This window comes from Loxodonta africana, chromosome 4, assembly GCF_030014295.1.
Source record: "Loxodonta africana isolate mLoxAfr1 chromosome 4, mLoxAfr1.hap2, whole genome shotgun sequence".
Classification (NCBI taxonomy): domain Eukaryota; kingdom Metazoa; phylum Chordata; class Mammalia; order Proboscidea; family Elephantidae; genus Loxodonta; species Loxodonta africana.
In genome coordinates, this window is record NC_087345.1 from 92,641,008 (window position 1) to 92,662,905 (window position 21,898).

Here is a 21,898-nt window from a genome sequence, read left to right on the forward strand (position 1 = left end):
CAGGCCACTTCCAAAGTAAGTGTGAGTCTACGAAATCTCCTCTGAGACCCCCAGAAAATGACAGTGTGGGACTGATGGCCATTTGTAGCCCTATAATCTCAAGAAGCAAGATGTAGGGATAATTAACCTCCCTGTGACATTTAGAAAAAAATGAAATGGGAAGCTAGACCTATCCTAAGGGGATAGTTCACTGTCAGTCTGCAGTTATTCCAAACTATTTCAAATAGTAAAAATAAAATTCTCTCTCTCATATACTGTAACTATACACACACGCGCGCATGTGCGCACACACAGAGATGAATGGGTATAGAATGGAATCAGCCTTGATTTGTAAACTTTCACTTAAAGCACAATAAAAATTAAAAAAAAAAAGAATGGAATCAAATGACTTCAGCCAATTTTACTTCCCGTCATGTCCCTTTCAAGAAGCTACCTGCTTGAAATATTTAAAGCATATAGCAGACACTCAAAACTTTTTTCCATGAACGAAAAAAGGATACAGAATATAAGCAGTAGCCAGCCAGCTCACACATGTACAGTATGTGTGAATTTCAATAAAACGCAGCAAAGTGAAATGAAAATGCTCTACACTATTGACACATTTTTCAAAAACACACACAGACAACCTTAAGATTATCATCCACATTTGCAGGTATGGCTGGAAAGATCTGTACAGAACAAATGGTTTCTTTCATAATGGATACATTTCACACTTCATAACAGAAACTCCCATTTTCTTCACCAGCTAAATTGTCCAAAAGATTTTCAACAGCACATTTACTGCATACAGAAAAACGAAACATGATCCGTGCCTCACACCATACACAAAAACAAATTCAAAGTGGATAAAGATTTAAATGTGCAAACTAAAACCGTAAAGCTCTTCGGAGAACAAACAAGGGCAATGCTGTCAGGCACAGCTTTCAAAATGGATCATCTAATATAATAACAAAAGCACAAACAGCAAAAGACAAAATAAATAAATGGGACCTGTAAAAATTAAAAACTTCTGTTCATCAAAACACTTTACCAAAAAAGTGAAAAGACAGGTTACCAAACGGGAGAATATCTTTGGAAACCATATATCCACTAAGAATCTAATAACCAAAAAATATATAATACTTCAACAACTTAACGACAAAAAGAAAAATAACCCAATCATAAAATGGGCAAAGGACATGAATAGACATTTTACCGAAGAGAACATTCAAATGGCCATCAAATACATGAAAAGATGTTCAGCTTCCTTAGCCATCAGAGAGATGCAAATCAAAACCACAATGAGATACCATTTCACTCCCACTAGGATGGCTATCATGCAACATCATGATAAACAGAAAATATTGAAGTGTCAAGGATTTCATTTTTACTTGGATCCACAATCAATGCCCATGGAAGCAGCAGTCAAGAAATCAAACGATGTTTTGCATTAGGCAAATCTGCTGCAAAAGACCTCTTTAAAGCATTAAAAAGCAAAGTGGTCACTTTGAAGATTAAGGTGTGCCTGACCCAAGCCATGGTATTTTCAACTGCCTCAGATGCATACAGTTGGACAATGAATAAGGAAGACCAAAGAATTATGGTGTTGGTGAAGAATACTGAATATACCATGGGCTGTCAGAAGAACGAACGAATCTATCTTGGAAGAAGTACAGCTAAAATGCTCCTTAGAAGCAAGGATGGTGAGACTTCATCTTACCTACTTTGGACATGTTATCAGGAGGGACAAGTTCCTGGAGAAGAACATCATGCTTGGTAAAGTAGAGGGTCAGTGAAAAAGAGGAAGACCCTCAGTGAGACAGACTGACACAGTGGCTGCAACAATGGGTTCAAACACAGCAACAATTTTGAGGATGATGCAGGATGGGCAGAGTTTCGTTCTGTTGCACGCAGGGTTGCTATGAGTTGTAATCAACTCACCGGCACCTAACAGGATGGCTAAGATCAAAGAACCAGAAAATAAAGAACGTTGGCAAGGATATGGGGAAACTGGAACCCTTATCCATTGCTGGTGGGAATGCAAAATGTTACAACCATTGGGAAAACAGTGGGGCAGTTCTTCAAAAAACTAAAAATAGAACTACCCTACGACCCAACAATTCCACTCCTAGGTATACACCCAAAAGACTTGAAAGTAGAGACTCAAAAAGAGACTTTTAAACAAATATTCATTGCAGCACTATTCACAACAGCCAAGGGTGGAAACAACCTAAATGCCCATCAACAGATGAATGGATAAACAAAATGTGGTACATATATACAATGGAACACTACTCAGCGAGTAGGAGAAATGAAGTCTTGATATATCCTACAGTATGGATGGAGCCTGAAGACATTATGCTGAGCAAAATAAGCCCATAACAAAAGGACAAATATTGTACAACATCACTTATCTAAAAGGGTAAGAAAAGGCAAATGTATTGAGACCAAAGTTTATTAGTGGTTACCAGGGTGGAAGGGAGGGGGAAAAAGGGAGGGTTAACAGTGATAGAAAAATTGCATTGATTAAGGATAGGTTTGCACAGTCGATTATTTTTAACTGCGGTCAATAAATTGCACATCTGTAAAACACTGACTTGGCAAAAGATGTGTGATAAATATATTCAGAACAACAAAAACAGTAGCTGCTAACACTGCTTAATTACAGCCAAACACCTCATGGGATTTAGTTCCTTGGATTTGTCGTTAAGGGTCATAGATTCAAGGGACATCCCAGTTAATTGGCCTAATAACATGTTTAGTGCTCCTGTCCTACCTCCTAGTTCACTGCATAGTGCCTGGGGTCTTAAAAGCTTGCAAAGGGCCATTCGAGACACAACAATCGGTCTCTATTCACCTGTAGCAACAGAGGAAGAAGGGCAGTCAGGAATAGAAGGAGGATATGGAATGTGTGACTAACTGCCTCCATGAATAACTCCCTCCTTTGCCATGAGACCTGAAGAACTGGATGGTGCCTGGCTACCACTACCGAAAATTTTGATGAAAGATTCCATAAAAGAATCCTGATGAAAAGGGGGGAAATGTAGAACAGAATTTCAAATTCGCATGGACTCCAGACTTCCTGGAGCCATAAAGGTTGGATGAACCCCTGAAACTACCGCCCTGAGATAATCTTTAAACCTTAAATCAAAAATATCCCTTGAAGTCTTCTTAAAATCAAACAATATTTAGCTTAACTAGCTAAAAAGGCCTGCCTTGAGCATTATGCTCTTTTAAAATCTATATGGGATCAAACTGACAACAGCATCTTAAAAGATCAGATAGGTACTTCACAAGCAATGAGTTTATGTTAATGAGGGAGGAACAACTCAGAAGTGTGAGAAGGGCTGCACAACTCAAAGAATTAATCAATGTCACTAAATTGTACCTGTAGAAACTGTTCAAAAAAGACGATGTCAGCAGACTGGGATAAATGTAACTAATGTCACTGAACAATGTATGTGGAAATTGTCAAATGGGAATCTAACTTGCTGTGTAAACTTTCACCAAAAAACAATACAACAGTATTAAAGAAAAAAAAGCTTAAGTACATTTATTGCTAAGTTGAAATGTACTTTAATCAGATGTCATGATACTTAAACATATGGAGGCAGAAGCTGAGAGCCATGAAACCTGGGTAAAACATTTCCTTTTGAATCATTTTCAGTATAATTACCCTGCTAACAGTACGGGAAAAGTCAGCAGACAAAGCATTATCCCTCATATACAAGGCCAAATGCTATCTTCAGGTGAACACATAATAAAATCACCATTTAAAAGTAAAAGAGCAAAAATGATGGTCAAACCTTTGTGGCAAAATTTATCAAGAAAATGGCAAGAACATAACGCGCACACTTCACTGTCATCCTCCACAGCCTAGGTTATTAACCTGGACAATCAACAACTCAGAACGGGAGGGATGGACAGGCCACTTTCATGCTGCTGCAAACAGACACTAAGGAACCAAAGTAAATTCTATCCTACCAGAGGTCATTTGCTAATATAATAAATGGGCTCCCCTTCCCAAGAGTTAAATCAGAAAAATACAACCTTTTCCTTCTGGTCTCCCATGGAAGCAGCCAACACTGAAATAATCAGTTTTACTTCAAACACAGAGGCAAAGTAGATCCTAAAGAATGACTTTTCGTTCCCTACTTCTTTACAATATTGGCTTTGCTGTGGGTAACTACAAGCAGCAAAAAAAAAGTACATACAAACTTCCTTCACAGCCATTATTGAGTAACCTCGTGCAAGTTACTGAAACTTTCTGAGTCTCATCTGAAAAAAAGGGGATAATACTTATGACTTATAAGGGATGGAAACCCTGGTGGCGTAATGGTTAAGGGCTACGGCTGCTAACCAAATGGTCGGCAGTTCAAATTCACCAGGCACTCCTTGGAAACTCTATGGGGCAGTTTTCCTCTGTCCTATAGGGTCGCTATGAGTCGGAATCGACTCGACAGCACTGGGTTTGGTTGTTTTTTTTTTTTTATATAAGGGCTGTTTAACGATCTTACAAGGTAACATATATAAACCCCGAGTTCAATGCCTGGAATACATAAATGCTCAACAAATACAAATTCCCTCTCCTCCTGCCATTCACTAGTATCCACAGCCCTTTGCTACTCCTGGATCAGCCTCTAGAGACTATGCTGATGTTTTGGCCAGTAACCTACCCCTCTTCCCCAGACCCCAGCTGCTTCACTCCCAGTTTCTAAGAGGATCCTGTCTATATTTAGAGGTAATGCCAGTACCAACTGTGGACTCAACAGGTGCTTTTGGAGGGCACTTGAGCACTCAGCAGTTTTCAATTGTCTTCCAAAGTTAATTGGTGTGGGTTCACAACTGGCTGTCTTGACTTCTACAAGGAAGAGTGCCACATATGCACAGGACTTCAGCGGTACACTAGACCAAACAGAAAAGTAAGTGTGCTCACAGGACAAGCTCACAGCAAGATGATGCTTTTAGGATCCCAGAAGCTATTTTCAGGACTTGAGAAGTTTGTTAAATCACAGAAGCAATAAACCTTCAATAAACTCTACAGATGTAGCCCACTAACCCAATCTCCATCTAAATCACTATGATCACATCAGACCCAAATTTCGATCAATTCATACTGCTTGCACTACAACCAAGATGGGGCGGGGCGCAGCAGTACAGGAAGAAAACCAGGCAGTGAAGAAGGCCTTCAACAGAGCTGGTCTGAATCCAGCTTTGTTATTTACTAGCTCTGTGACCTAAGTAAGTTACTTAACCTCATAATTTATAAAACAGGAAATGGGAGTATGTATCTTACAGAGTTATCGTAAGGATTAAATTAAATGAGATAATGCATGCAAAAAAATTTAGCACCTTCGTAAGAGGTCAATAAAGAGCCATATTATCATTAATAAGGATACTGCACTCATTCTTCCTTTTTTTCAGTTTTTACAACATATAGTATATGAAAAGTGACAATTTAGAACACTACTTTTGAACCTTTGTAAAGCAGCCTAACGCTAAAAAAACGCTACGATCTGAGAATTATAAACTATGAATTCCCAGAAATCTTATGAGTCAGCAAAACTTAAATACCCAACAAATAAAAAGATTAACAGACTAATTATGAACACATTACTGATTTTGAGATTACAGTTAGCATTATGTGTTCATAATTTTTAAAAAATTTTTTATTTTTTAATTATGAACACATAATGCTAACTATAATCTCAAAATCAGTAATCTTCCATATTTGGTCTGGAAATCCAAAGGATATGCAAAAATTATAACCCAGAAACTTTTCCACAATTTTCTCAAATCACCGTAATTCAAACTGGATGAGGCAGCCTGATAATTTGAAATCCACATCAAGACACAATTTCTTGAGGCAGAACCCAAACTCTTTCCCGTTAGCATGAAACCAATAACAGATGATACATAAACATTTCTCAGTGAGAAACTGCAGTTCTAACAAAGTACAGATAACTTGGATTTATCAAAGCTATTAATCACCTTTTGCTCCATTGGAAAAAAAAAAAGAAGAAAGGAAGCAAACTCTTGGTTTTCCCCAATACCCTGAACTCTGCATTACCAATGACCTAACTCAGAGCAAGATGCCTATTTTTGGTGATCTGTCCTCTTCTGCTTCATTAATCACACGTAAATTACGTACAGTAACCTGCTGAATAGAGAGAAAATAAATATTACAGGCATACTTTATCACTGAAACAGACTATAAGTGATAACCAAATCATTAAAGGAGTGGTTTGTACTCCTTAGCAAAGAGACAAGCCTAAGAAAAATCCACTTTCTAAAAGAACCCAATCATCCTAGATGAACTAAAAGATGCCACTGTGGTTCACCTATCCTATGTTATCTCACTGGGTCTACCCTCTGCTTTAATTCAAGCCCAAGCCACTTCTATCGTATTTCTCTGCCCCTTTTTCCTTATTTTTTTTTCCCCTTACTTCTCATTCCGTTACCCCTCCCCCCATTCCAATAATGCCTTCTAGCCCTTATTTTCAAGTCCAATTATTGCCCGCAAATCCTAAGGACCTCGGACACCACGCAAATGACCTTACGCATGCCAATGCATTCCCAATTCATCGTACTTCTCATCCTAAATGACTCATTCTTTCATTCTTTTCGATCCCTCTCGTTATTTCTTAAAATCCAACACCCCACACACGCTCACACCAGAGTCCCCCTTCACTCTTTTGTTTCCCCGGCCTATCCCTCTGGAAACCCCCGAACTCGGACCCGTGTGCCTCGCCCGCCCCCACTGGCTCCAAGAAATCTTCAACCCTCTGGGCACTCCAGGTCCCAAAGGGTTCACGTTCCCCTCTTCTCCGTGTCCCCTCCCCCAATAGCTGTCCCCTCCCCCTTTGTCCTCCCCCAAGCCCGCTCTCTGCACCCCTGTGCCCTCCTCTAGTCCCCGCCAACCCCTCCAACTCACACCCCAGCCTCACCTACTCGGCTCCCCCGCAGTCGCCACGTCCCCCAGTTCCGGGCTCTGTGTCTGGGACGCTCCGGGGTCTGAGAAGAGGAAAAGAAATCCTCCACCTCCTTCTCCTCCTCTTCCAGAGCCGCCGCCGCCGCCGCGCTCCTCCCCCAGCTCTCCCAGAGCCGGGCGCCGCCCCGCCCCCACCGCCGCCTTTCCCCGCTTGCCTCCACGGCCCGGCGGCGGGCTGGGAATCGCAGCCACGGCCGGGGGCCGGAGTGCCAGCCGATCCACACCGACCCTTGCCGGGGCTCGAGCTGTCTGCCCCGCCCCGGCGTCCGCTCAGACGCGTGCGCGCCAGCCGGCCAGCGCGCAAGGCGCGTGCTCGCGCCGGCGCGAACCCGGCACGTAGAGCTCGCGGCCGTTGGAGCCAACGGGCGCGCGAGCGAGACCCGAACGGCAGGAGGCACGCGCGCTGGAGACCGTCGAGTGGAGAGGCGCGAGGCAGAGATCGCTTCTCTTGCGACCTGGTCCCTCGCGCCTCGCACTGCCCACCAGGTCGCGCACCTAAATTGAGGGATCTCGCGCGTCGCCGGAGATTGGGAATTACAGAGAAAGGGAGAGGGCAGGAGGGGTGGGCCGGGGACAAAATAGATGGGAAGTAGAAAGAGTGCAACACGAGCTTGCGTCTGCTTGTAAAACAGCCCCTGTCCAGAAAACGCGGGGCGGCATGGGGATGGAGGCTCGGAGAGGGAACTGACGGAAAGAGCCGAAACTCCCCCGGAGGTTGCCGAAGGCTAACCCCTCGAGGGGAACCTCGAGAGCAGCCTCTCTCGCTGTACTTCCGGTCAGGGATAGAGTCTCGGGCCCTATTCTGTACTGCTCAGGACTCCAGCCCCGAGGACTTTCTGCCACTTTTCCCTTTCACCTTCTTCCTGACCCACGTTTTACCTAAGAAAGCCATTTCAGAGCCTCCGGCTGAGGGAAACGCGGGGACCTGCGAGCCACGCGGCCGCTCAGCCTCCTGGCAGTTGCAGGAGGCCACGGGAGGGGGAGAGTGCGGTGCCCTGGCCAAGCCTAGAATATCCTTGGGGCGATTGGGGGTTCTCCACTTTGGAGAAGTCTGCAGACACACTGCCCTAGTCAATTTCTGAGTCGGATTTCTGGTCTGCTTAGGGGTCTGCGGCCGTCTATGTGGCTGCAGTCAGCCACGCACCTGTCACCGTATGTAACCTGTGCATCTTTAGAGGCAGTGACCTGCATGTGTCAGGCACCCACCCGTTGTCGCTTGGTCAGTGTTCTATTAGGAGAGGCTAGGACTGAGACAATCAGCATTGAAAAGATTAATCAAGGGTCTGTCCCCGTGTTCTTTTTCTGCATGTGGTAAAAATACACTTAAAACACTTGATAATTCGATTTTTACATGTACAATCCAGTGACATTTGACTATGTTCATCATGTTGTGCAACTACTACTACTATCCTTTTCCCAAATTAGTCCACCACCAATAACAAAATCTCGGTGCCTCCTAAGCAATGACTTCCCGTTTCCCCCTCCCTCCCACTCCTGGTGATCACTAATAAGTTTTGGTCTCTATAAAAAAAAAAAAAAAACCCAGTGCAATTGATATATACACTTGCCTATTTCATATAAGTGGGATCAAACAATATTTGTCCTTTTGTGACTGACCGATCTCACTCAGCATAATATTTTCAAGGTTGATCCATGTTGTAGCATGTATCAGGAATTCATTTCTCTTTATGTTGTTATTATGTGCCTTGGAGTTGGTTCCCATTCACGGCATCCCTATGAACAATACAAGGAAGCACTGCCTGGTCCTGTGCCATCCTCATGTTACCCGATTGGGGTCCATGCCCTGGAGCAGTCGAGCCAATGAAACATGCTCCAAATCAGAAAGAGAAAGTTTATTATGAGGTGACACCAATGGGAGGACACCGACAGCAACACAGGCTGTCCTTTATGGAGTCCCCCAAAAGCAATTTTTACATAAGAGCTTATATATCATTTTGGCAAGGATTACATAATGTTTTTAAGCATGTAGCTCTTAAAATTTCAGGGTTTTAGCTATGATTTATTTGTGACTTCCCTATCTGGGTTGATATTTGGTCATATATATCACAAAACAACTATAAGAAACTCTTAATTGAACTAAAGGTATGCCTGTCAGACATCTGGACTCTAATCTGTGTGTTTGTAACAGGCTGAAAAAAACTTACATAAGAATATCTCAGCTAGTGAAACTGGCCTGCCAAGTCCACTCTGACTGAGATAAGGAGCGAAAAAAGAAAGTTGCAAGCCGAAAGCGCCAGGCAGGCTTCCTAGCTGCCGTCTTGCAGCCTGAAGGCCATTTCTCAAAAGAACAAAAAAGAGGAGAGAGACCAAGGCCACAGGAGCCCAGAGGGCTCCACATCCCTTTGGAAAGAGACCAGTGCAGCTGGTGCAATAAAAAATAATGCTTATAGATTACTTAGGGTATCATTATGGCATTAGTTATGTCAAGCTCTCAATCGCCCATTTTGAAAAGGAGAAACATGTTGCAGGGTATTATTAGGGTCACATTCACAATCATTATGCTTGAGCCCATCATTGCAGCCACTGTGTCAATCCATCCTGCTGAGGGTCTTCCTCTTTTTTGATGACCCTCTACCAAGCATGATGTCTTTCTCCAGGGACTGGTCTCTCCTGATAACGTGTCCAAAGTATGTGAGATGAAGTATCACCATCCTTGCTTCCAAGGAGCATTCTAGCTGTACTTCTTCCAAAACAGATTTATTGGTTCTTCTGACAGTCCGTGGTATATTCAATATTCTTTATCAACACCATAATTCAAAGGCTTCAATTCTTTTTCGGACTTCTGTATTCATTGTGCAGCTTTCACACAAGTTTGAGGCAATTGAAAATGCTGTAGCTTGGATCCGGCACACCTTAGTCCTCAAAGTGACATCTTTACTTTTTAATGCTTTAAAGAGGTCTTTTGCAGCAGATTTGCCCAATGCAATGCATTGTTTGATTTGTTGACTGCTGCTTCCATGAGCATTGATTGTGAATCCAAGTAAAATGAAGCCGTTGACAATTTCAAGCTTGTCTTTATAACGATGTTGCTTATTGGTCCAATTGTGAGGATTTTTGTTTTCTTTATGTTGACACGCAATCCATACTGAAGGCTATAGTCTTTGACCTTCATCAGTAAGTGCTTCAAATATTGTATGTGTGTACCACATTTTGTTTATCCATTCATCAGATGGACAGGTTGTTTCCACCTTTTGATTATTGTGAAAAGTGTTGCAATGAACATTGGTTTACAGATCCGATGTTCTTTTGTTTTTGACAAAAAACAATCAATAAAAAAACATTTTTAATATTTTATTGTGTTTTGGCGGAAAGTTTACACAGGAAATTAGATTCTCATTTAACAATTTCTAAAATAAAAAATAAAATTTTTTTTTATACATATTACATATTGTTCAATAACATTGGTTACATTCTTCACAATTTATCAGCACTCTCATTTTCATTTTGGTTGTTCTGTTTCCATTAACCTACCTTCCCTGCCACCCCTAGCTTTTCATCTTTGGTCTTGGGTAAATGTTTACCATTTGGTTTCATCTAGATGATTATTTTGAGAAGCACAGTACTCACAGGTGATATTATTTATTTTATGGGCCAACCTGTCATTTGGTTGAAAGGTGACCCCTGGGAGTGGTTTATGTTCCAAGTTAACAGAGTATTTCCAGGCAATAGTCTCAGGGATCCATCCAGTCTCTAATGGTCCAGTAAGTCTGGCCTTTTTTTAGTTTCTTTTGTGGTTACCTTAATATTTACCTCCATTTTTCTAAGTTTAAACCAATCTTTTATTTCTTTATATCACCTTGACTTCCTCTTCATATGAAAGATCTATGACTACGTGTTTTAGTCCCTCTTTTTTGTTTTAATGTTGTCATCTTTTACATATTGACATCTCTGTTTCCCTATTTTCAGTGTTTTGGCTTTGATTTATTTGTGACTTCCCTACATGGGTTGATATCTGGTTGTTCTGTCCTGTTTTCTAGACTTTGGTTGTTAGCTGATGTTATTGATTTCCTAACCAGAGGACTCCCTTTAGTATTTCTTTTAATTTTGGTTTGGTTTTTACAAATTCCCTAAACTTCTGTTTATCTGGAAATGTCCTGATTTTGCCATCATATTTGAGAGACAATTTTGCTGTACACATAATTCTTGACTGGCAATTTTTTTCCTTCAAGGTTTTATATATGTCATTCCATTGCCTTCTTGCTTGCATGGTTTTGGCTGAATAGTCAGAGCTTAATCTTACTGACTGTCCTTTGAAGATGACTTTTCGTTTATCCCTAGCCACTCTTAAAATTCTGTCTTTGTCTTTGGTTTTGGCAAGTTTGATTATAATATGTCTTGGTGACTTTCTTTTGGGATCTACCTTGTGTGTGGTTTGATGAGCTTCTTGGATAGATATTGTCTCACCTTTCATGAGATCAGGGAAGTTTTCTGCCAACATATCTTCAATAATTCTCATTGTATTTTCTCTTATCCCCCCATCCTGGTACTCCAGTCACTCACAGGTTATCCCCACATAATTCTTAGAGTTTCTTCATTTTTTTTTAATTCTTATCTGATTTTTCCTCAGATAAGTTGGTGTCAAGTGCTTTATCTTCAATCTCACTTATTCTGACTTCCATTGCCTCAATTCTTCTATCACTTTCTATTGAGTTGTCTAATTCTGAAATTTTATTGTTAATCTTTTGGATTTATGTTTGTTGTATCTTTATGGATTCTTGCAGCCTGTTAAATTTGTCATTATGCTCTTGTATAACCTTCTTAAGTTCCTCTATTGCTATGTCTGTGTGTTCCTTGGCTTGTTCTGCTTTTTTTTTTTTTTTTTTAATTTTTATTGTGCTTTAAGTGAAAGTTTACAAGGCAAGTCAGTCTCTCATACAAAAATTTATATACATGTTGCTATATACTCCTTTTTTTTTTTTTTTTAGTTTATATACTCCTAATTGCTCTTCCCCTAACAAGACAACACACTCCTTCCCCCAACTCTCTATTTTCGTGTCCATTTGGGCAGCTTCTGATCCCCTCTGCTCTCTCATCTCCCCTCCAGACAGGAGATGCCAAAATATTCTCACATGTCCACTTGATCCAAGAAGCTCATTCTTCACAAGTATCATTTTCCATCCCATAGTCCAGTCCAATCCCTGTCTCAAGAGTTGGCTTTAGGAATGGTTCTTGTCTTGGGCTTACACAAGGTCTGGGGACCATAACCTCTGGGGTCCTTCTAGTCTCAGTCAGACTATTAAGTCTGGTCTTTTTATGAGAAGTTGGGGTCTGCATCCCACTGCTCTCCTGCTCCCTCAGGAGTTCTCTGTTGTGTTCCCTGTCAGGGCAGTCATCGGTTGTAGCCGGGCACCATCTAGTTCTTCTGGTCTCAGGCTGATGTAGTCTCTGGTTTATGTGTTCCTTTCTGTTTCTTGGGCTCATAATTACCTTGTCTTTGGTGTTCATTCTCCTTTGCTCCTAGTGGATTGAGACCCATTGATCCATCTTAGATGGCCACTTGCTAGGGTTTGTGACCCCAGAGGCCATTCACCAAAGTGGGATGCAGAATGTTTTTTAGAAGATTTTATTATGCCAGTTGACTTAGATGTCCCCTGAAACCATGGTCCCCAAACCCCCGCTCCTGCTACGCTGGCCTTCAAAGCATTCAGTTTATTCAGGAAACTTCTTTGCTTTTAGTTTAGTCCAGTTGTGCTGACCTCTCCTGTATTGTGTGTTGTCTTTCCCTGCACCTAAAATAATTTTGTTCTGCCTTTTGCCTGATCTGCTTCCTGATCTCTTGAGGAGCTCTGTATATTAATCTTTTGAATTCTACCTCCAGTAATTCCAAGAAGTTATCTTCCTTCAGAGGATTTCTTGCTGAAGCCATCGTGGTCTGCCTTTTTATGTGATTTGATATTGACTATTGTCTCTGAGCCATCAATAAGTTGTTATATTTATTTATTTTATGTTTGCTTACTGAGTCCTAGCTTCTGGTTTGGTTTTGTTTTGATATGTCCAAATAGGCTAGTCGTGTGAGCTAATTTGATTATTGGTGTCTTTGAAGCTCTCACTTCCTGTGCAGGTGGTTAGAGCTGTTACTAGATATGTGAACCTAGGAGTCCATTTACTTTTCTTGTATGGATTCCACTCAGGTGTCCAGGTAGTCAGTCACAAAGTGTGTGGTGCAGGCTCATCTAGACGGGCAGGGGTGATTGGAGTAGACAAAGTTATCTGCCTGCAGTAGGGGTTCATGCACTGAGCAAGTTTGGGGGCTGATGATTGCCCCTGAGTGTCTGGGAGGAAATCATGCCCCTGTTCCCTAGAACACATAGGTGGGTGGGTTTTGCAGCTGGACTATGGGCACCCAATGCTGTTGGATGTAAGGACTGGAAGGCATCACTTATTCTTGGACCCCTGTCACAGGTGGCTAGGTGGCGTGGGTGGAGCTAGCAGTCATCAGGCCCCTGATCTGGGTAGGTGAGGACCCTACTTAATGGGCAGGATGATGTCACATATCATGAATCTGTCACCCCACCTTATAGCTGATACAGTTGAAAATAGGCGTCAGGTATATATGCTGTTGTGCTGTGCTAATGAGGGCCCACACTGTTGAAATGGGCCCACACAGGTCTATGCAAGGGTGAAAGGCATTCAAAGTCCGTGGACCCCTTATGTCTGTGCCTAGGCAAAGGGGCTGTTCCTGCCCTGAGTTCCTGGCTTAGGGGAGGTGGCAGATTATTTTTTCCTGTTTCTTAATTTGTTCCCTCTCCAAAGCCAGGAGAATGGCTTAGAGCATGCGATGGGTCCTACTTCCGCACCAGGAGATACAGCAATCACTGAAGCCGGTCTGGGATCCAGTGCAGAGCAGGAGGGGGCAGGTAAATAGGACAGAGGTTCTTCCTGAAGGGGGTGTTTTTTGATCCATGCTGTAGGTTAGGTGCATGTACTTATTTTTTGCTGATTGCTTTTCATTGGTTCTGGAGGCTTGAGTAGGCTCTTTGCCACTCAGTCTCTCCCGATCTGGAAAACACATCCTGAGAGCCACAGCTTGCCTCACTACGCATGCCAGCCAATCCAGCCCGTGGGGGGCCAATTCCCTCCATGTCAGATCTGGCAACTCCTCACTGCTTCTGAACCATCTCTCCCTCCCCCTGCCACTCAGTTCAATTCCTCAACTTTGACTTTGATTTTCAGGGCTCCTAGATTGTCACATATAATCAATTCATTTGTTTTTTCCCGTCTTTGTTGTAAGATGGACCACAGGAAGCGTCTGACTACTCTGTCATCTTGGCCCTGCCTGTGGCCTTTTTTCAGGGATTTTAGTTTTATTCTGTGTTTTTCTCTCATTCTATCTAGGACCATCTATTGAGTTCCTGGTCAGAATGGTCGATAGTGGTAGCTGGGCACCATCTACCTCTGGTCTCAAAGTAGGTGATGTCATTTTTCATGTAGACCAATAGATCTATAGGCTAGCTTCCTCTTTGAGTCTTTGGTTTCCTTCTTTTTCTTTAGCTCTGGAAGAGTAGAGATCAATAATTGTATCTTAGATGGCCACTCACAAGCTATACCCCAGACACTACTCACCAAACTAGGATGTAGAACATTGTCTCTATGGACTATACTATGCCAGTTGACTTAATTGCCCCACAACACTATGGCCCTAAGCCCTCAAACTCAGCAGACCAATCCTGTGAGGTGTTTGTTTGTGTCTAGGAAGTATCCATAACTGTGCCCCCTATATGCTCTATTTTATACTTGAAAATATACACAGCACAGATAAACATGTATATACATATGCCTACAGTAATCCCATGTTCTTATCTTTTGAGGCCAAGCATAAGGGGATCTGAACAGGCACCAGCCATAAGCCTGAAAATTTGTATGAGTATGTATAACTTGACACGGCCAGTACAATGTAGATTTGGGTGCCACATGTTTGTTATTGCAGTCACAATATATGTAATGGAATAGTATCTCAATGAATTCACCTGCTCTTTGTGGTTTTTAACTTTGTGGAGGTGGGGGGCAGTCACAAATCCCCTGGAGCCTACTGACCCCTGATTAATAATGCCTAATATAATCCAAACATATGATTTTCAGGTCTAAAGAAATAGTAAACTAGATATTTGCCCAAAGTCATCCAGCTATTTAGGGCACTATATAATGCTCATTATTGAATCATATTTCAAAGATTCGAGTAGAGGCAAACCATCCAAATATCTGTTCTCTTTTTCATTCACTAAATTAGCATAAGTTAGGAGTGGCAGGACTTGCTTTAAGCACTGAGTCACTTAAAAGGAGAATATTCAGTTGTCAAGGAAGATAAAAACTATTAAATAATTAACTATGATAACATGTGATACGTGCTGAAACAGAAAAGTACAAAGTGCTGTAGGAACACAGAGGAATAAGGACTAATTCTATCACAATTCCCCTTCCTTCCCATGCAGAGTAGGAACAGGATGATAAGACCTTGGCTCTTCAGGAATTTTATACTGAAGAGTGTGACCTGAGCTTTGGATCCTATTTCATGATGACTGATTTCACCCACCAGAAGTCACTCAGGAAAAACCTTCACTGTAGAGTCTGTTGCTACTATGAAACAAATACAGGTTCTTTTGGAGGAAAATAAGGTCCCCACTCTTAGAGAAAACTTACAAGGAAGACATGACGCCTCCCCTAAGAAAGACCCTGGTCTGATGGAACAGACTTTTTATATGTGGATAGCCCACTCAAGGAGAAGGGAAGTGATTAAGAACCATGCGTACCTTCAATCCATGTTGTAGTTAATTCAATTTTTGACTCATAGCAACTTCTTGTGGCAGACTTGAACTGCCCTATAGGGTTTTCTATTTTTTTTAATGTTTACGGCAGCATGTCTTTTTCCCATGGAACCGCTAAGCGGATTCAAACAGCCGACTTTTCAGTTAGTAACAGAGCAATTAACCATTGCGCCACCAGGGCTCCTTCTTCAATCTTTGAGAACCGTCAAAACATCACTGGAAGTCTAATCAGATGGAGAATACCGTACTTAACTGAACTCCTCTAAGGGAGAGTTCTGAGTGTGGTCAGAAGGAACTTTGCTAAGTGTGGTGGTTAGGGTTGGCTCCTCGCAAGGACTTTTCTCAAAAAACAACTGAGTGGGGTTGTAAGAGGGCACTGCAACTCATGGCCAACCTTCACCCTTTCTCTATGCAGCACTCAACCTCTCCTTTAAGAGAATGTCGAACAAATGGTTCAAAAATAACTTTTTCACTGGAACTACAAATACTAATTTTATCATTGTACTTTATACTGTATATCCGTTTTTCATTGTGTATGCTATAAAACCAAACCAAACCAAACCCACTGGGATCCAGCCAATTTTGACTCATAATGACCCTATAGGTCAGAGTAGAACTGCCCCCTAGTGTTTCCAAGGCTGTAATCTTTATGGAAGCAGACTGCCACATCTTCCTCTCACAGAGTGGCTGGTGGGTTTGAACTGCCATCCTTTTGGTTAGTAGCTGAGCATTTTAACCACTGCATCACCAGGGCTCCTTGTGTATGCTATACTACTTCAAAATAAACCAAAGTGATCACTGCCTACTTTGAAATAATCACAAATTGTTTAAGGTGCATCTATAAATTATATTAGAGGAAAAGAAATGCTGTAATAAACGCAACATAAATGTATATGTGACATACTCTGAAAAAAACACAAAAACATCTAAATTTCTAAAATAAAGAAGGTCATTTTGAAATAATATCCATATGTTTCAGTTCAGCCTTAAGGGAATTAATTTATCCTAGGTTCCTAAAAAAAAAAAAAAAAAAATTTTTTTTTTTTTTTTTTAGGTTACCTAGTGATCTAGTGGCAGAATTAGAACCAAAGATAAATCATGACATAATCTTCACCTTGGCAGATATATTCTGTAGGTATTAACATAATTTGATATGTTTTCAAATCTTTGCAATCAGAGCTTTTCTTGTGTTTTTTGTTTGTTTCGAGTTAATAGTTCGTATCACGGGTGATTAATTACCAGATTCTGTGTTTTTATCAGAAAGAAAAAGTGGCTAAGTTAAACTTTAGTTTGAGAGGTAAGGACATTTATGGAGACTTGATAATAAATGACTACAATTAAGAAACATGATTTTTTTTTTAAGTCCCTATTGACTGAAGCTACAATCCACAACGGCCACAAAGACCAGCAGAGTACATCTCATAAAGCGGTACTATTCCTTTTGTTCACATTACCTCTAATACCTGAGAATGCTCAAGTTGGCAGTCCAAGGTGTCTGTGTCTCAGAAAATTAGTTTCATGGGATGCCGAATACATGTTACCTGAGAAAACTATTTCAGGTTCAAAGAAGTTTGGGAAACACTGGACAAAATCAAGTGAAACTCGTTTCTTTACTTGGAGTATTTCATTTGGTAATGTGCTTTGTTACAACTCTATATGGTATGCAGCTTTCCCCAAGGAAAAATTTTCCCCAAAAAAGACTTCTTGCAGGATTCTTTGATGTGTCTTTGAACATCCATTCTATCAAATTCTATTAAAAGGGTTCAATTAAATTAGCATTTCCCATTTTATAGAAAATAAAACTGAGGTCCAAGGACACTTGTAACATAATTTTTCAGTTGCGAACAAGATGTTTATAGCTGAGAAAGACCTCAAATGATCAAAATCAACTTGAGGCTGAATGTTACATCACGCAATTAGTGGCAGCGTCAGAACAAGAACTCAGATTTAAAACACTCAGTTCAGTATGAGCGTCTTGTAGGTTCATTAAAAACCTGAGTTTGAGCATTTGTGAGTTTATGCCTATGTGTAAGACCTGTAAGTAGTACTGCTATATTATAAGTTCATTAACGGAATTTCAGCATGCTCCTTCATTTATGCATTTTGCCACTATTTTTTTTTTTTTAATTAAGAATACCTGACCTCTGGAAAATGTTTTATGGTTTATAATGTGCTCTCAACACATTGTCACATTTGATCATCTCAGCGTTCATGTGATGCAGGCATCATTATTCCCATGTTACAAAAGAAGAAACTGAGGCTCAAATTTATTAAATAATTTACCCAAGGTCACACATTTAGTAAATGCACTGCTATTTGCATTAGGAGAAGACACAGTCCCTGCCCTCAAGGAACATTGGTATAATTAAGGAGACGAGATTTGCGAACATGAGACAGAGTACAATTATATGACAACATATAAGAAAATGTTTGCTAGAATGAATGGTACAAACTAGACAAGAATGTTGAAGGAATTCAAGGGGGTAAATTTACTGGACATGGAATTAATCCGTGAAGGCACTGTTTAGGGATAAACCTTAAAGTGGGTTGTGGAAGAAGTGAAAAGATTTGGATTAGCAGAGAGGAAAAAGAATTATAAGAAATAATAGTGACATCAGTAAAGGCAGGAATATCAGAGCAAGAATCACATTGACAGGGAGAATTAGAGCTTGAAGAGAAATGGGTCTAAAATGTTCAGTTCCCTCACCTGTGCAAAAAAAGTCCACTGCTCAGAGATAGTGAGTTCTTGCTCACTGAATATAAAACAATCTGGGCATTACTTGCCCCGACTGAGCAGTTATTTGCTTTCCGACCCAAATTATACAGAAAAACAGTGAATTTAACTTTCTTCAGTGGACTCTAGGAGGGAAAGGGAGACAGAGGCAAGAGAAGTTGAGCCCAGACTGGTGGGCATGGTATGGAGGAAGGGGTGGGGTGGGGGAGCAGCATGAGCTTCACTGGCTCTCAGATCTGTGATTGGGAAACATCTTAATAGAAGGCATGTATGTTCTCTCTAACACCTTCCTATGCCTTTCCTGGTACTAATTCACCTTAGAAGAGCCTGACCTACTGATCCTAGCGAAAATGCCCCTTTCAGGTGCAGAGTCCTGGCTCACCAGCTAACTTAGTCACTTCCCGGTGGAGGCTGTTCACCACAACATTTCTCAGCCCAGAAACAGGACTGATGTCTGGCACAGAATGGGTTAAAATGACTTCCTTCCAACTTTCCCACACAGGGCAGTGTTTCATTTTGTTGAAACTTGTCAGTGAGGTTTAAACCCAGAAGTCCAAGGTCTTTACCTAAAGTTATAATAATATGCAAATAGTTAGATGGACAATGGAAAGGGTAGGTAAGAAGTGGGGAGAAAGAGAATTGGGAAGAAAATAAGGAAAATAAAGAAACAAATTATGGAAATCAAATCTGATTCATCTGGGACCTTACATAAATTTTCTATTTTTTTGTTTTGTTTCGTTCAAAATCCGCTTTATCAAAAAACAATGCCCAGTTAGTTGAACAAGTTTCCTAAAGTGACTAAGAGATGGCAGGGACATGAAAAGAAACAAAAAATCAGCTTCATTTCAGGGCATGAACTTCAAAAGTCAAAGCAGCGCATGAGATATGTGTTTAAACAAAGCGGTAACATGAAGCTGACTGCCCCACAGTCCCCTAAACCAAAACACCGAATCCGTTGTCCTCAAGTCAATTTCAAACCATAGCAACGTTATAGGACGGAGTAGAACTGCCTCACAGGGTTTCTAAGGAGCAGCCTGATGCTTAACCACTGCACCACCAACATCCCCTAGGAGATCAAATAATTACTGGAAAACATAATTTTAATTGGAGCTTGCACAGAATAGAACCCCAAATTCAGCTCCGCAGTTACCCTCTCCTTCTCAACAAAAGGGGAGGACTGTAACTCTGGCAATGCACTTGCTAAGGAGGTGATACTACCAGATCCTAAAAAAAGTGAAGGGACATATTTTACCCTTGTGACAGCCTATGGCGCCATCTTCAGGTCTTAGCTAGGATTGCAATAAGCCCATACTTTCCGTCAGCTTGTTAGAACCCTCCCACTGTTAGAGAAAAAAGAAAACAAAGGAACACTAAATTCAAACCAAAGAGGTCTCAAAAGCCTCCTGAGTCCTAGAATTAGATGCAAACATAGCTCTAAGACACCTAAGAAAAGATCCAAGGGTCTTGGTTGCCTAAGAAAAGAGCTAAGGGTCTTGGTTGGCTATAAACTCAATGAGTCATACTTGCATGGCAACCAAAAAAAGCTAATAAATTCTTAGGCTGCTTGATGATATATTGTCCAGACCTTGAGAACTTAATAGCCCCACAGTACCCCGTTCTGTCTGAACACATCTGAGAATTGCATTTGGTTCTGGGCATCACAAAGTAAGAGCAGTATTGACAAGAGCAATAAAAATGTTCATACCCTTTGACCCAGTAATCCCACCCATGGGGATTTATTCTAAAGAAATAACTCAAGAGAAAACATGAATTAGAGGCACGAAGATACCAGTGCATTCTTTCTAACAACAAAAATATACATTAATAGCTTAAATGTCTCCCAAAAGGGAAATATTATATAGCTTTAAAATATAACAATGATACATGCTACAACATGGATAAACCTTGAAAACATGGTAGGTGAAAGGAGCCAGACACAAAAGGCCACGTATCATCTGATTCCATTTATATAAAATGTCCAAAATAGGCAAATCTTTAGAGACAGAAAGTAGATGAGCAGTTGTCAGGGGCTGGGAGTGTGGAGGAAACTGCTAATGGGTATGGGGTTCTCTTCCGGGTGGTGAAAATATTCCGGAATTAGATGGTGATGGTTGCACAACCTTGTGGATATACTAAAAGCCACTGAATTGTACACTTTAAAAGGATGAATTTTATGGTATGTGAATTACATCTCAATTTAAATATATATGTATATTACCGGAGCCCTGGTGGTACAGTGGTTAAGAACTCAGCTGCTAACCAAAAGGTCAGCAGTTCAAATCCACCAGCACCTCCTTGGAAACCCTATGGGGCAGTTCCACTCTGTCCTAGGGGGTTGCTATGAGTCAGAATCAACTCAATGGCAACAGGCTTGGTTTTTTTTTTTTTTTTGACTTGGGATGTATATTACCAGGACCAGTTGCCGTCAAATTGACTCTGACTCACAGCAACACCATGTGTGTCAGAGTAGAACTGTGCTCCCTAAGGTTTTCAGTGGCTGGTTTTTTAGAAGTAGATCACTAGGCCTTTCTTCCCAGGTGCCTCTGAGTGAACTCAAACTTCCAACCTTTTGGTTAGCAGCCGAGCATGTTAACATATAAATACATAGACGCATACATATGTATATGATGAAGTCTTTATAGTAATGTGTAAAAATGCTTAAAATTCAGTGAAGGAAAAAGCAGTACAAAATTGTATCCTTGATATGACTCAACCATGTACAAATGATGTGCATTTATGGATGACAACTAGAAGAGAACATGAGTAAATGAAAACAGGGACAATGGATGCACGTGTTTTTTTTTTTAGGGGGGAGGTGGTGGTCATTATACTATTCTTCAAGTAATTTTATATGTATTTTCTTCCTAAGACAATATCTACCGAAGGGCAGACAGAAAATGGCAAACCAAACCATTTAACACAAGCATCAGCAGAATTGTCCACCACAGAAATCAGTGTTGAAACCAATCTTAGAGGTCATCTAAGTCCAGTTCCCTCACAAGGAAGAACCTGAGGTCCAGAGGGATAAAGTAGCTCACCCAAAGTCACCAGCAACCCTTTAAAAGAAGATAACATTATTACCTGTTTTGGAGGAAACTAAGACTCTGAGAAGGAGCCCTGGTGGCACAGTGGTTAAGTGCTCGGCTGCTAACCCAGAGGTTGGCAGTTTGAACCCACTAGCTGCTCTGTGGGAGAAATATGTAGTAGTCTGCTTCCATAAAGATTACAGCCTTAGGAAGCTTGTGGGGAAGCTCTACTCTGTCCTGTATGGTTGCATGTGTCAGAATTCACTTGATGGAAATGTCTTTTTATGGGAAGGCTCCAAGTGGTTAAAGAAACCAAAAAATGCACAGCTAGAAAATCATGGAACCGGACTGAAATCTTGATCCTTCTGACATTAAAATTCATTCT

The 21,898-nt window shown here is 41.0% G+C and overlaps 1 protein-coding gene across 2 annotated transcripts in view; it reads right to left on the bottom strand.

The window, feature by feature from the left end:
* Positions 1-7,188, bottom strand: part of SPATS2 (spermatogenesis associated serine rich 2) — a 155,537-nt gene extending 148,349 nt beyond the window's left edge. For both annotated transcript variants that reach the window (XM_064284268.1, XM_064284269.1), the window contains exon 1: positions 6,927-7,188. The gene's annotated coding sequence lies outside the window, so the exon portion shown is untranslated. The remainder of the gene's footprint in view (positions 1-6,926) is intronic.
* Between the last annotated feature and the right edge of the window lie 14,710 nt (positions 7,189-21,898).